This window comes from Corapipo altera, unplaced genomic scaffold, assembly GCF_003945725.1.
Source record: "Corapipo altera isolate COAL_440 unplaced genomic scaffold, ASM394572v1 0, whole genome shotgun sequence".
Taxonomy (NCBI): Eukaryota; Metazoa; Chordata; class Aves; order Passeriformes; family Pipridae; genus Corapipo; species Corapipo altera.
Genome location: NW_020884872.1, coordinates 47102191 through 47108190, shown reverse-complemented (window position 1 = coordinate 47108190; position 6000 = coordinate 47102191).

Genomic DNA, 6000 nt, shown 5'->3' with positions numbered 1-6000 from the left:
ACCATCTGTGTAAGTGTTGTTTCAGCTAGGCTATATCTATGCTATGTCTTTGCCAGCAAACTGGACACTCCTTGTAAATGTTCTTGTGCAGTGGTTCTCACTTCTTTGAAACATCAACCTGTTTAAATTACCCCCAGCCACAGCTCTAGACCATCCCAGTCGGTATTTAACCAAGCAGTCCCTGGATTTGACTTGTGAGCTAACAAATTCAGGTACCCTTTCCAATGTACTGTCTACAAACAGTACCCTATTTTGGAGAATAATAGTGCTTAATAATATGTATGTTTTTCATGTCAGCCACCTAACAGTCCCAGTCATATTTACTTCACTAATATAAATGTCACTTTATGTACCTCCATAGGTGCATAAACATGTTAGTACCTACCTGTGTTATTGTCCAGTGTCTAGATCTCTACCCATAGCTCAAGATCTTTGGAGAGAATAGCATGTTCACATTCACATGTATTCTGTACCTTGCAAAGACTTAAAAAATAGCACTGTCATTGAATCACATGGTTTAGCAAGTCTACAGAGAAAAGAGATCTGCAGAAGTAAATAGATAATATTGATTGTAATATTTACTATTTTTTTAAGTTGAAGTGGTTTACAAATTTAAGTACAGTGAAGCTATGTGTTGAAGAATTTTTCTCTGAATGTATTTCCTTAAGTCCTAATTTCAAGACCAATCAGACAGTGTAAAAGTATACTCACTTAAGCTAGTAGACTGGTAGTCTTTACTACGGTAAATTCTAAGGTCTAAGATCTAAATACTAAGATCTAACTTAGATCTAACACGTTTAACAGTTAAATACCCATATATGTCAACTTGAATTTTATTTCACATCTCTGGATTAAAAAATTATTAAAAATAAGTCCTATTTTATTCAACAGTGAAAATCACTGTTGTGGAAGAGAATATTTAGAGAAATTCATATTGATAGTTTCATAGCTAAACAGTGGCACCTACATGAAAGGGACATCTATAAACATAGACCATGAGTCAAAATTAAAAATTAGGTTACACTACTATAAGTACTTCAGTATAACAAAATCCGTCTCTTAAAATATTCCTCCGAATTAGAAAATGCATTTTTCACTTGTTTATTTTAAATAGTCATAATGGCTTTTCCCTACTTAAAGTTCTATAAAAATGGAAATTTTTGATTTTTTTTTTTTTGCTATGAAACTTGCTATTACAGATTTTATTGGTATTTATATTCATTTTGTTATTTCAAATATCTGTATAAAATCAATTTAGAGAATTTAGATGTTTGATAGGGACAAACATTGGATGTATGGAATAATTGCTTTCTACAGGTCTCTAGGCAGCAAATGAACAGCAAATGTAGAGGAAATTCATATTGAAAAGAATAAAAATATTCTATGAAATAAAAATGGGGAGAAAAACTATCTAGTCTGACATTCAGGCAGGTGTACTGTAAATGCTAATCATTTCTTTTGGAAGTACCAAGACGGAGCACTCCTTACAATTTTTTCTAAAAGTTAGTTTCTATGGATAATTTTTCATGGGACAATAAGCATTAAGAAAAAATATTAATATTAATATTAATATTAATGTCTGATGTAATATACAAACTGTTGTAAATCAAATTTCCTCTGTGACTTTGAAGTAAATTCTCAAAATTTGCTTTATTTCTCCTACCTCTACCAAGATAGATCTCAATTTGTCAGATACTTTTCTGCCACCATTTTTCCTATGTCTCAAAATACAAGGGTTCTATCCTAAAGCAGAATTTAAACCAAAAGGGGAAGGCTGGATCTGCAGCTACTTAAATACTGTAAAACCTTTAAATGTACTAGCTTGGATGTACTGGTGAGTCAAAGACATTCCAGATCATGTACACTTTTTACATGCCTTTATAACACAAAATAAGAACAGGAATTCCAGGTACAGACCCTTGGAAACGAGTCTTATCCTGAACTTTGGGAAATAGAGTTAAGTTTAAGTCTGATATACAGAAGTGTAAAAAATAAGGTTTCTATCAATATGGTAATGACTCATACGACATTTCTGGTTTATTGTCTGTACTATAGTTCCTGCAAAATTAGAAACAGTGCCTCTGTATTTTTCTTTTTTCTTTTCTTGTGTTCTTTGTATATCAATAATATGATACTTTTATTGTATTGACAGTTACAGTAGTAAGCAATTAAGATAAGAACATTTTATACCTGATGAATGAAGTTATATGCTTATGAAAATGTGATAACTTTATCGAGAAGAACTATTTGGTCTTTAAAATGTCTGAAGTACTATCAGAAAAGAAAAGTGGCAATTTATGTTTATATACTTGGAAAGCAATATCCAAAGTCTGAGTAGTTTTCTAGTCAAGAACTTGAATTTGAACGGAAGTTCCAGTCTTTAGCTGTATGGATGACAGATACCTCCAAAAGTAAAATAGTTGTGATTCCACTGTACCGTGCACGCTAACCTGCCTCTAAGTATCATTCCACTGCTGATACATAGAATAGGATCCAGTGCCTGAGTTATTCAAAGTTGTTTGAATGTCATTGCTCTGTGCTTGATGAAAGCTTTCTGCCTTTGTTATTTTGAGAGCTAATATAGGAAGTCATCCGTACTACAGGCAGTATGGAAAAGCTCCTGCTGCCTTTTCATGGAGTTTTAGGAATACAGTATTTATGAAACCCTGAAATGAAATCAACATATCATCAAGACTTGCTTGCAACAGCTGAAGAAACCTTCAGGGAATGTTACTGGTTATAGCACCTTCAAAATGGCAACTTCTAAATTAAACTTTTCCTACAGGAGGTATGTTCAGCACAGTATTCTGGCATTCTCACTTTGCTTTCTGAATGCATGGACGTTGACACTCTGGGGTCTTTGAGGGAGAGTTGTGTTGTTGGCTTTTGTTATTTTTATCTTTTTTTTTTTAAACTGTGCACTTATAACTACATTGTTAATTTTTTTTCCTCCAAATAGGTCACAAACACACATATGGCAAATAGATATTTTACAAGAATTAACTACTTCAGGAAAAAAAATTGCCTGTAATAAAGTTCAGCATTGATACATTGCTATCTAAACACCACTCCAAAGAAAACGACACCTTCAAGAAGGAAAATACCCTTACCACAGTATTAGCTACAAAGAGATAAAATGTTCTATGTAGGTATACACATTCCCTAGTTTTGAAAAATGCTGATTTGTTTAATCAAGTACGATAAACATAGAGCATTAAGACATAGAATCTAAAATCAATAACAAAGAAAATAATTCCCAGTTCATTGTAGTAGAAATGTGATATGCACCAGAATGTTAAATTAAAGTCAGAAGTGTGCTGATGCAAACAAATTTTCCTTTTTCTAATTTAGTTCAGAGAAACTAGAACTCATAGAAATTGTTCATGTACAAATTTTTCTGAATAATTAAATAAAATCTATTGGTCAGCACAGTTAGAACAATAAAAAAGAAAACACTGGATCTGAGTTAATTTTATAGGGCTTTGTTAACCAGCTTGTCTTCTTTATGATTCTTTTTTTTCCTCTGTGGTGATGAGCAACTAGGACTGGCAGCATTCTCTGTTGCCTTGCTGAAATTTTCTGTCTCTAGAAACATCTTTTGCTAACATAGCTCAAATGTTTGAAGTTGCATCCCTCTGTGTATATTGCATAAGAATTCAGGAATTCTTCCAATACATTCCTTTCATTCCCAAAATTCCTTTCACTCCTTAATAGTGGCTTAGAGTAGTAAGAAGCATCCTGCAATAAGTGAATTTTTTCAGTGTATTGACCTTGTAAGAACCTGTCATTTGGATCCAGGGATGCAATAACCTGCACTCTTGATGAAGTAATATCTTGCTCTTGGTGCTTTTCAAGTTGTGTTTAAGACACTTCTGAACTGGATAAAAAGGACTTTTGCTTTGGGACTGTCTTAAAAATGCATTGGTTCTCTCAGTGGTGAACATTCCAAAATGGATTAGAAAAAAACCTACTTTGTCTCTATCCTGGAAGAATGAAGCTTTTTTTCTCATTTAAATCTGTGCATTTTCTCAGAGCATCCACCTTTCTTCCTGCAATTAAAACCTTAATAAAATTAGGGATTTTAGCATGTATTAGTGAATAGTACCTCCATCTTAGTGTAAAACATTTTGAATGCTGCTGTTTCAAACGGTTGACTTCATTAAGATTTCTTACCATTTCCCACTAAGTTATAGAGGAAGATTTGGGGCAAGTAATAAATGTCAAATACAGCATCTCACTAAGATAAAATTGTAGTTAATTGAGGAATGTTATATTTGCTACGTAACACAGCAACCATATATTAGAGATGTTCTGTTCCAGGAATTTTGACAAATCATTTGTTAGATTGCTTTGTTACAATAATAATGGATAATATATACAGGATTAACATAAAGGTAACCAGATTCCTTGAAAAATCTCTAAGAATTAAATATTGAAACGTTTTAACTAAGTGCAGACTTGGAAAATCATATTAAATGATATGGTAAGGTAGGAGAGAATATCAATAAGAATTCTCACTTGAGCTTTTCTAGGACAGAATTTGTATACCTTGCTCTCCCTTTCTACTGTAGTGTGACACAAGTCACAGTTGATCTTCCTTATTCTATTCTGAGTCTATATAGACATAAATTGCTTTTATTTTGGCAATACAGGAGAATTGACTTAATCTCTGCTTGTTTTTTGCTGAGTAGAAGTGGACTTCTATGACAATTTGGGGCAGACTTTTTAATGAGTTGGACTTAAGGACCTGAATTTATCTAAACTAATTCTAAACTGTAATTAAAAAAAATCTATTAAACATTAGCAAAATTAGCTGTTGATTGAATTAGAACTTTATTCTGAACACGACTCCAGCTTGGTCTGACTGGAGATTAGCTCTTGTTTCTTTTGACTGATAATGGTAAAAATTTACTTTCATATGTTCCAGTTAACCTTTCCTCTCAATCTTCTTCTTCCCAAATATCAGCAAGTACCATTACCACCAGAACTCTGGTAGCCAAATCCTTGGGTTCAGAACTAGACACACAAATGTGGGAACACAAATATTGAAAGCATTTGCTTGTTAAGGAAAAGGTTCAACTGTTGTATGGCAATATATTTTCCAATTTTTATTGATTTTAATTTCTGTTAATTAGAAACATTCTCTTTTCAATCTGTCTAGAAATGATCAATCAAAAAATATCTGTTTTCTGGATTTTTTTTCTCACTGTTAACTTCATTTCTATAACATTAATGAAAATATACAACTACATGAAACTAGTATATAACCTCAAAATGCCTTATTATTGATCTTTAGTTTTACTGGAAATTGATATTCTATTTTTTCCTTTAAGTATTCTATATACTTTTTGACAGACAATAAAATTTTTAATCTTCATCTTTGATTATTCATTTTCTGTAGTAGTTTCTTGTATGGCTTGTCAAAGGTATTTTGAAAGTCTAATGAAATTATGTGGACTGTTTTACCTCCACCTTCCTTTTTTTGTTGACAGGTCCTAGGAATTCTCACAGACTGATATGATCCCCCTTTGTAGAAACTATAGTGATTAGTTCCCTTTAAAAGCTCAAATATTATCTTTTTAATGAAGCTGAAAGAACTTGCCTTGTTTTCATTAATAGACTACTTACAGGTACTACTTAGAGGAGCTGCCATCTATAAATTGGAAAACTATTGGGATCTGGGGTTTGAATATCAGCAGAAAAGGAACTTATAGGATTATGTAGCAGGCCATAGACAGCAGGAGCTAGGAGAAACTCCTTACTTTGAGGAGCTTCATCACAAGGCTTGTTAATATTTAGCTGTGTTTGATTGTCCTGCCTCCTCTAGCAAGATATGGAAAGACATTGTGATGATGATATTAGACCACATAGAAACCCATTTGTCCTTTTCCCCCCATGTGGTCCTAGCTAAGGGAAAATATTAACCAACCGTAAAACTGTAGCAGAAAATTGTGTAATCCTCTAGCTGGCATAATCCATCCCCTAGTTAGTATAACCCGT